Raw genomic sequence first — 11,223 nt, forward strand, 5'->3', positions numbered from 1 at the left:
CGCACTGTATCTGACCAGCACTGTATCTGACTGCATTGTATCTGACCAGCACTGTATCTGACCCGCACTGTATCCAACCCACACTGTATCCGTCCCACACTGTAACCTGCACTGTATCCCGCACTGTATCTGACCAGCACTGTATCTGTCCCGCACTGTATCCCACCCGCACTGTATCCGTCCCACACTGTAACCTGCACTGTGTCCCGCACTGTATCTGACCAGCACTGTATCTGACTGCATTGTATCTGACCAGCACTGTATCTGACCCGCACTGTATCCAACCCACACTGTATCCGTCCCACACTGTAACCTGCACTGTATCTGACCAGCACTGTATCTGACTGCATTGTATCTGATCAGCACTGTATCTGTCCCGCACTGTATCCCACCCGCACTGTATCTGTCCCGCACTGTAACCTGCACTGCATCCCTCACTGTATCTGACCAACAGTGTATCTGTCCTGCACTGTATCCTGCCCTGTATTTGACCTGCACTGTATCTGACCCGCACTGTGTCCCACAGTGCAACTCGCTCAATATTTAACTGTGTATCCAGCAGGTACGGAGCACTTTTTTTTATGGTTGGGTAGATTTTGGGTAGCTGCTCAACAAAAAGGCTGATTGATCGGGGCTTTACATGAGAACATAGTGCCAGTCATCAGTGGCCCAGGGCCCCCAGGAGGGAGGTACAGATTGGGCACTGAGAATAGGCATGTGCACATGCCTAAGCCAGCCAACCATGGGCTGATGCATTGTAGTGAGTAAGCAGACATCCAGAGTAGTCCCTCCCATCCCCATCCTCAGGCCCACCCCTTCTTACCCCTGTGCTGCCTGAACTGTATCACTCTAAACTTCTCCTCTGGAGCTGCTCTGCACACAAAGACCAGAGCAAAGATAAAAATAAAAGGGTTCAATATGAAAAGCCGGCAGTCGGGATGCCAGTGTTCAATATACCGGCACTGGCATCCCAATCATGGCAATGCTGCCAAGGCACACCCTAATCCTCCCACTCCGCAGCCTAACTCTAACCTCCCCTATTGGTGCCTAACCTTAACATCCCCACGGGGGTGCCTTAAACGGGGGTGCCTTAACCTAACCCCCCCTATCCGCAGCCTAAACCTAACCCTCCCCACTTAATGCCTAACCCTAACACTCCCCCGGTGGTGCCAAACCCCCCCTCTCTGCAGCCTACCTCTATCACCCTCCACCCCGCAGCCTAACCCCCCTGGAGTGTGCCTAATCCAAACCCCCTCTCCTGCACGCTACAACTAACCTTGGCAGTTCATACTTACCTTCGGATTCCTGACTGTCGGGATATCGTCGTCAGGATCCTAATCCCTTTGGGTTGCCGGCGTCGGTATTCTGGCGGCTGGCAGGATTCCGGTATCAGTATTACGGCTGACAGGGTCCCGATAGCTGGGATCCTGAACGCATACCAAATAAAAATGTAGTGTGGGAAAGCAGTTCTGTGCTCTGTATTGTGATGTATTGTGGAGAGATAGTGCAGGGATATACAGTAGTGCTGAGATGTAGTGTGGGACGGTATCGTAGTGATGTAGTGGGGGAGGAAGTGTATTATAGTGATGAGGTGGTAGCGTAGTGATGTAGTGTGAGGTGGTAGCATAGTGTAGCGTAGTGTGAGGTGGTAGTGCAGTGATGTGGTGTTGAGATGTAGTGTGGGGAGGTAGCGTATGAAGTAGTGTGGGGTGGTAGTGCAGTGATATGGTGCAGAGATGTAGTGTGGGGCGGTAGCGTAGTGATGTGTGGGGTGGTAGTGCAGAGATATGGTGCAGAGATGTAGTGTGAGGAGGTAATGTAGTGATGTAGTATGGGGTGGTAGTGCAGTGATATGGTGCAAAGATGTAGTGTGGGGAGGCAACGTAGTGGTATAGTGCTGAGATGTAGTGTGGGGAGGTAGTTCAGGGATTTAGTTTAGGGATGCAGTGTAAGTAAGTAACAGTAATGTAGTGTTGGGAGGAAGTTTGGGTATGTATAGTGCTGGAATGTAGTGTTCGGAGGTAGTGAAGTGATATAGTGCAGGCATGTTGTGCAGTGATATAGGGGGTAATTCAGACCTGATCGTAGCAGCAAATTGTTAGCAGTTGGGTAAAACCATGTGCACTGCAGGGAGGGGGGTAGATATAACATTTGCAGTGAGAGTTAGATTTGAGTGGGGTATGTTCAAACTGAAATCTAAATTGCAGTGTGAAAATAAAGCAGCCAGTATTTACTCTGCACAGAAACAAAATAACCCACCCAAATCTAACTCTCTCTGCACATGTATGATCACAAAAACCAGACTTGGTGCGTGCTGTAAAATGGGTACCGGAAATAAGGACTCTTAGACAGGTTTTCCAGTAAAAAACAATGTCTTTACTGGCATCAGGCACTGGACATAGCATACTCATGCTTAGGCCTGGAAAAACAGGTGCATACAAAAATAAGTCCAAACATAAAAGTAAATGTCTTAGCACTCCCTGTGCTCAACAGTTATTTTGCTGAAACGGCCTGCAGTCACCATTCGCCATGCTCTCATGGCATAGCCAACGTCCACAGTCCCTGGCACTATAAAACTGCAGCCTACTCGCTGGCCTCTAACAGGCATCAGTGCTACGTGCACTGGGTATATGAGAGTTTTTAACCCCTCTCCTGCTTCTGACTTCCTGCTAGCTCTGGGTGAGATGGAAAACCCAGACTTTTATTTTTCCACTTAGAGCTGTGCAAACCAGAAAGCCTGGAATTCCAAATTTCTAATGCAGATGCAGAATGTGCAGGTCTTGCTTTCCTCTCCCTTGGAGGGAGCTGGTCCCACAGTAATGTGGGAAATTGTGGTGAGATGCAAGACCTCCACATACCCCCCCCCCCCCCTTTCACTTTTCCATGCTTGGGGAAGCGCCCATCTTCCTTTGTGTCAGCCGACACCATTCATTCTTTCTAAATTCCCTGGGAAAGACGTCCATATGTCTGGTTCGGTTGACGGACTGATGCTTTCTGACCATATTTCAAGGCGTATCTTCCTGCTTGCCGAATGTGGTGCGTTCTGACAAAGGAACAAAGGGCCTAATTCATATCTGATTGCAACAGCAAAATTGTTAGCTAATGGGCAAAACCATGTGCACTGCAGGGGGGGGGGGGCAGATATAACATGTGCAGAGTTAGATTTGGGTGTATTGTGTTTAAACTGAAATCTAAATTGCAGTGTAAAAATAAAGCAGCCAGTATTTACCCTGCACAGAAACTAAATAACCCACCCACATCTAACTCTCTACCCCCCCCCCCCCCCTGCAGTGCACATGGTTTGCTCATTAGCTAACAAATTTGCTGCTGTGATCAGATCTGAATTAGGCCCAAATAGTCCTCGTGTCTTGCGGATGCTGGGTTGTACTCTTGTCTGCCACTCCATGGACAACATATCTCTCAAAGGGCTAGTGCAACATCTGAGTGGTCTAATGAAGAGTACAGGGACCGGTCTTTTCTTCACTTCTTAGTCTTACCTGACAGCCTGGCGCTGCGCATAAGAAATACAATATTGTCGCTGCTTAACAGCTTCTTTCCGTTGTCCCACTGACCATGTATCTGCCAACTGAACATTTGAAGGTCCAGGTAAACCAGAAAGGTGCTTAGAGGTTCACTCTTCAAAGAGGACTGCCCGTGCTTTTCCACTCTTCTCCCTTTTACGAGGTAGGGCCTTAGAGACTTTACAGTGGCTTTGACTCTGTGGTTCCTTTGAGAGCTCACTAAATCTTGGGAAATAGCATCCCAATATGAGAAGATAGGGGAGCTTAGTACCAACTGCGGCGACCACCTCAGAAGTGCAACCCTTTATGGTGAGGCTCACACGCACAAGGGGGAAGTTTTCCATGGCCCCATGAATGCAGAGTACGTCAACAAACCCTGGCACTTTTTCCACTGGCCTGGGCAAGACAGCCTCTGAGATCATGGTCAGCTCACTCCCTAAGTCTATAATAGTTGGGAATTCTCCGCCATTTAGTAACACAGTTTCCCACATTAAAGTGGGTCTGAAATCCAGGGGTACCATCATGCAAAAAGTGGGGTACATAGTGCCCCATACTAGTAACCCATAGGCTCTGTTTTTCTGGCATAGTCCTGCCTTATATGATCTGGCTCTACACACTCATAGCAACCAACCCTGGCATCTCCAGCTGTGTTTTCTTAAGGAGGGGTGACAGACGTAGTCACAGGCCACTGGGGTGCCATCTTAACTGGTCGCCCATTCCCTGGTTTCTTTTCTGGCAACTTTTACATATTTGCTATGGTCTTATACCGCTCCAATACTGTAATTAATTTCTCTAAATTCTGAGGATCAGCATGTATGACCCAGCGCTGCATATTCTGCCCTGGGGTTCTTATATACTGGTCACCGTCTGTACAATCTGAGCAGCAGTGTGGTCTTCTGGCTGGAGCCAACTCCGTCCCTGTCTGGCGAATTCTGCCACCTGTTTCTGAATTGGAACCCCTTGTAATAGGGCCCATTCATGGAAGCACTTCTGTGGCACCCACTCCCTAGTGATGCCCTTTTATAGAGCACAAGTGAGGATTACAAATAGTGGCTATAACTATGGGGGGTCATTCCGAGTTGATCGTAGCTGTGCTAAATTTAGCACAGCTACGCTCATTCACACTGACATGCGGGGGGACGCCCAGCACAGGGCTAGTCCGCCTTGCATGTTGGTGTCAGTGCCGCCCCCCACCCCCCTCGCAGAAGTGCAAAGGCATCACACAGCGGTGATGCCTTTGCACTTCAAGAGTAGATCCCGACCAGCGTAGCTTTAGCGTGCTGGCCAGGAGCTACTAGTCGCTCCCCGGCCTACAGCGGCTGCGTGTGACGTCACACAGCCGCCGCAGCCAGCCCCCCCAATGTGGCTTGACCGCGGCTCAACGCCGCCGTCCCGCCCCCTCCCGCCCAGTGATCGCCTCTGCTTCAGGGGCAATCGCTAGGCAACGACGGCTGGCATGCACCAGCGCACTGCGGTGCCGGCACATGCGCAGTTCCGACCCGATCGCTGCACTGCGAGAAACTGCAGCGAGCGATCGGGTCAGAATGACCCCCTATGTCACTTGTGGACTTGGTGAACTGTGGCAGCCTGGGGTTTTGCTCTTTTGGTCTGGATGCTACGCAACCAAGGCTACACAAAGGGAGACAACCTGGAGGGCGTTGAGACCCAGGGGAGCTGACTAGGCCCGGAGAGCGAGCGAGAAATCAGTGAGTCAGCGGATTGGCTGAGAGACGGTACGTGAAGTCAGACGCTGGAGGAACAGGTGTGTTGAGAAGTGGGGACAGAGCCAGCGTGTGGAAAAGTGAAGAGGTAGAGACCTGCGCTCCACCTAACTGGCTTGTGGGTGAACAGGCAACCTACATCCCGACACCCAGCGAGGCCCCGGTGAAGGAGCGTGGCTGTAGAGAGAGGTGGCACAGAGCTGTGTGGTGAGCTCGCCGAGTACCCAGCGAGAGTGGTGCTATGCTGCATAACAGAGACAGTTGCACAAGGCTACACCAAGGAGAACAGACCATTCCTCCAGCTGTGGGACACGTGAGTCTGGCTAGTTTAGACACTGGATTGTGGAGTGCTCATCCAGCGGGGCGAGACAATAACACAGACCTCAGACCCTTTTTAGTAAGAAGAGTACCCTACCAAGAGGTCAGCCACAGACACAGTATTAATCATGCAGGATAGAGCGTAAAGCCCCATGACTAACCTCCGAAGGTGTATAGAGCAATGTAAAGGTCCCTGCATCCCACTCATCAGACCCCAAGTGTGACAAATAAAATCACCCACCCACGCAGCTCTCCCCAGTTCAGCTATAAAGACTTGGGTCTTATGGACGGTCTCACAGATCAGAAGACAGAAGAAAAGACATTGCGGTCACTAGTGACTAGTGACTGAACAGTACGGTTATTTAACAAGCTATAGTAAAACCGGGATTCTGGTACTTCAGTGGAATTGACATTGACCCATTACAGAGCCTTGTGAAGTGATCCTTGACCTCACTGGTGAGACTAGGTCTAGAGACCATGTTTACTTCTGGGCACCATACAGATCTATAAGGGTGTAAAATATTAAACATGTACAAAAATGGGCAACTAAAATGATGCATGGTCTACACTCTCAATAATGAGAATATCACACTTCTCAATAATGAGAATATCACACTGATAGGTACTTATTTAAGCGAGGAAGTAGTCTGTGACCGATTAAAACATTTAAAGATTAATAAATCACCAGGGCCCGATGGTATTCATCCAAGGGTTCTATTGGAGCTTCACTCTGAACTGGCAAAACCGCTATCTTTGATCTTTAAGGATTCAGTTATACAAGGTATGGTTCCCAAAGACTGGCGTATAGCGGAAGTAGTGCTTATATTCAAAAAGGGAAGTAAAGCTGAACCAGGTAATTATAGACCAGTTAGTCTTACATCTATAGTGGGGAAAGTATTGGAAGGTATTCTAAGAGATAGTATTCAGAAGTTCCTTGAAACCAATAAGGTCATTAAAAGGAATCAACATGGGTTTATGAAGGACAGATCCTGTCAAACCAACTTACTTGGCTTTTATGAAACAGTAAGCGCAAACCTAGATCAGGGTAAAGACGTGGATGTAATCTTTTTAGACTTTGCCAAAGCGTTCGATACTGTACCACACATGAGACTTATCTACAAGCTACAAGAATCAGGGCTAGGAAGCACAATATGCACTTGGGTCAAAAACTGGTTAGATAATAGGTAGCAGCGCGTTGTGGTTAATGGATCTTTTTCAACTTGGACTGAAGTGCTAAGTGGTGTGCCGCAAGGCTCAGTATTAGGACCGCTATTGTTCAATATTTTCATTAACGACCTAACAGAAGGTCTAGAGAGCATGGTGTCAATTTTTGCAGATGATACCAAATTGTGTAAGGCTATAAATACAGAGGAGGATGCCGAGTCTCTTCAGAACGACTTAGTTAAATTAGAAGCATGGGCAGCCAAATGGAGAATGTGCTTCAACACAGACAAGTGTAAGGTAATGCACTGTGGTAACAAGAACATAAATTACACCTACCTACTAAATGGGGTAAAATTAGGGGATTCTGTACTGGAAAAGAACTTAGGTGTCCTCATAGATAGCAAGCTAAGCAGTAGTACCCAAAGTAGGACTGCAGCAAAGAAGGCTAATAAGATATTAGCATGCATAAAACGGGGTATTGATGCTAGGGACGAGAGTATTATACTCCCGTTATATAAATCACTAGTGAGGCCACACCTTGAATACTGTGTACAATTCTGGGCACCGTACTACAAAAAGGATATCCTGGAGCTTGAAAAGGTACAGAGGAGGGCGACCAAACTAATTAAGGGCATGGAGACGATGGAATACAAGGAAAGGCTTGAAAGACTAGGTATGTTTACATTGGAATTGACATTGACCCATTACAGAGCCTTGTGAAGTGATCCTTGACCTCACTGGTGAGACTAGGTCTAGAGACCATGTTTACTTCTGGGCACCATACAGATCTATAAGGGTGTAAAATATTAAACATGTACAAAAATGGGCAACTAAAATGATGCATGGTCTACACTCTCAATAATGAGAATATCACACTTCTCAATAATGAGAATATCACACTTCTCAATAATGAGAATATCACACTGATAGGTACTTATTTAAGCGAGAAAGTAGTCTGTGACCGATTAAAACATTTAAAGATTAATAAATCACCAGGGCCCGATGGTATTCATCCAAGGGTTCTAATGGAGCTTCACTCTGAACTGGCAAAACCGCTATCTTTGATCTTTAAGGATTCAGTTATATCAGGTATGGTTCCCAAAGACTGGCGTATAGCGGAAGTAGTGCCTATATTCAAAAAGGGAAGTAAAGCTGAACCAGGTAATTATAGACCAGTTAGTCTTACATCTATAGTGGGGAAAGTATTGGAAGGTATTCTAAGAGATAGTATTCAGAAGTTCCTTGAAACCAATAAGGTCATTAAAAGGAATCAACATGGGTTTATGAAGGACAGATCCTGTCAAACCAACTTACTTGGCTTTTATGAAACAGTAAGCGCAAACCTAGATCAGGGTAAAGACGTGGATGTAATCTTTTTAGACTTTGCCAAAGCGTTCAATACTGTACCACACATGAGACTTATCTACAAGCTACAAGAATCAGGGCTAGGAAGCACAATATGCACTTGGGTCAAAAACTGGTTAGATAATAGGAAGCAGCGCGTTGTGGTTAATGGATCTTTTTCAACTTGGACGGAAGTGCTAAGTGGTGTGCCGCAAGGCTCAGTATTAGGACCGCTATTGTTCAATATTTTCATTAACGACCTAACAGAAGGTCTAGAGAGCATGGTGTCAATTTTTGCAGATGATACCAAATTGTGTAAGGCTATAAATACAGAGGAGGATGCCGAGTCTCTTCAGAACGACTTAGTTAAATTAGAAGCATGGGCAGCCAAATGGAGAATGTGCTTCAACACAGACAAGTGTAAGGTAATGCACTGTGGTAACAAGAACATAAATTACACCTACCTACTAAATGGGGTAAAATTAGGGGATTCTGTACTGGAAAAGGACTTAGGTGTCCTCATAGATAGCAAGCTAAGCAGTAGTACCCAAAGTAGGACTGCAGCAAAGAAGGCTAATAAGATATTAGCATGCATAAAACGGGGTATTGATGCTAGGGACAAGAGTATTATACTCCCGTTATATAAATCACTAGTGAGGCCACACCTTGAATACTGTGTACAATTCTGGGCACCGTACTACAAAAAGGATATCCTGGAGCTTGAAAAGGTACAGAGGAGGGCGACCAAACTAATTAAGGGCATGGAGACGATGGAATACAAGGAAAGGCTTGAAAGACTAGGCATGTTTACATTGGAAAAGCGGAGACTAAGAGGGGATATGATCAACATCTACAAATATATAAGGGGACAATACACAGAGCTTGCGCGGGACCTGTTTTTGGTTAGATCAACACAGAGGACTCGTGGACACTCGCTCAGGTTAGAGGAGAGTAGATTCCGCACAATACGGCGTAAAGGCTTTTTCACGGTAAGGACAATACATGTTTGGAATTCCCTGCCCGAGGGAGTTGTAATGGCGGAATCTGTCAACACCTTTAAGAATGGGTTAGATAAATTCCTAATGGATAAGGATATCCAGGGGTATGGTGCATAGTCATGCATTATAGTTACTATAAATAAGGATAAAATGTAACGGCTGACAGCAGCATCAGTCAGAAATTTTAGTCAAATCATCATGCATAGGAGACCACAAATAGGTTGAACTCGATGGACAATTGTCTTTTTTTCAACCTCAGATACTATGTTACTATGTTACATCACAAAATGTACCAAGAAAGACTAAGGACATCAGTATGTAAAGCTTAAAGCAGAGAAGCGAAAGGGAAGATACTGTATGACACAAACATTCAAATATACCAAGAATCAGTGCCGTAACTAGACATTTTAGCGCTGTGGGCAAGAAACAGCATCGCCCCCCCCCCCCCTCTTCCCATATACAAAACAAGGCCAGTGTATGCCAAAAATATAGGGGCGTGGCTTCATGGGGAAGGTGCATGGCCACAGATCTCCATTTTACAAATTACAGCAGCAGAGTCCCCCTCTTTACACATTAAGCAGGCAGGGTCCCCTTTTTACACATTAGGCAGCAGAGTCCCCCTTTTTACACATTATGGCAGGCAATCCCCCTTTTTTTACACATAAGGCAGGCCAGAGCGGTAACTAGACTTTTGGTGCCCTGTGCCAAAAAGAGAATTGGTGCCCCCTTCCCCCCCACCATTAAAATAGGGCAGTGCGTGCCGCAGGTGTGCACCAAATATAGAAGGATGTGGCTTTATGGGGACGGGGCATGGCCATAGAAAAGTACCAATTCATATTACGCCGCACAGCAGAATCCGTCAATCACATTAACATGCACATTAGCATCCGTCGGTCACATTACACCACACAGTAGCGTCCAACGATCACATTACACCACACAGTAGCATCTGTCGGTCACATCACACTGCAGAGTAGCATCCGTCGGTCACATTACACCGCACAGTAGCTTCCGTCGGTCACATTACACCGCACAGTAGCTTCCGTCGGTCACATTACACCGCACAGTAGCTTCCGTCGTTCACATTACACCACACAGTAGCTTCTGTCGGTCACATTACACCGCACAGTAGCGTCCAACGATCACATTACACCACACAGTAGCATCCGTCGGTCACATTACACCGCAGAGTAGATTCTGTTGGTCACATTACACCGCACAGTAGCTTCCGTCGTTCAAATTACACCGCAGAGTAGCTTCCGTTGGTCACATTACACCATACAGTAGTGTCCATCAGTCACATTACACCATATAGTAGCGTCCGTCGGTCACATTACACAACGCAGCAGCATACGTCGGTCGCATTACACAGCGCAGCAGCATACGTCGGTCACAATACAGTGCACAGCAGCATACGTCGGTCACATTACACAGCGCAGCAGCATACGTCGGTCGCATTACACAGCGCAGCAGCATACGTCGGTCACAATACAGTGCACAGCAGCATACGTCGGTCACATTACACAGCGCAGCAGCATACGTCGGTCACATTACAGTACACAGCAGGGTCCATCAGTCTCATATCGTAGCGTCTGTCGGTCACATTACACAGCGCAGCAGCGTCCGTCTGTTACCTTATTCATGTTACACCATAGAAAAGCCCCTTATACACATTATGCTAGCTAGGTAGAGGAGTGAGAGAGTGTGTGTACAGTATATGTGTGCAAAGACTGATTGTGTGTGTATGCAGAGAGAGAGAGACTGTGTATTGTACTACTTACTTCAGCTGCGAGCATCTGTTCTGTCCCCTGGAAGTCCTCCTCCGCACACAGCAAGATGGGCAGCGCGGGGGGGGGGGGGGGGGGGGGGCGGTGATCTGAGCGCATGGAAAGCACTCTCTTACTTTCTGCTGCTGTAATCTACATACAGCAGACAGGCATTGCGGGGGTCAGAAGCAGTTAAGTGGGTGGGGCTACGGCTGGCCGGAGGAGCTGCAGCCAGGTATGGGAGGCAGGCAGCTACAGAGCTGGTGGTAGAGTAGCGCTGATCAGGAACAACATACACACAACGATCGCGGTAATTGCGGGAGAAGGGGCCAGGCATACCTCCCCGGTCACTGCTGCCAGCGCTGCAGCTAGCGGTGGTAGTCGCAGCCCC

Source organism: Pseudophryne corroboree, chromosome 7 (genome assembly GCF_028390025.1).
Source record: "Pseudophryne corroboree isolate aPseCor3 chromosome 7, aPseCor3.hap2, whole genome shotgun sequence".
Lineage (NCBI taxonomy): Eukaryota > Metazoa > Chordata > Amphibia > Anura > Myobatrachidae > Pseudophryne > Pseudophryne corroboree.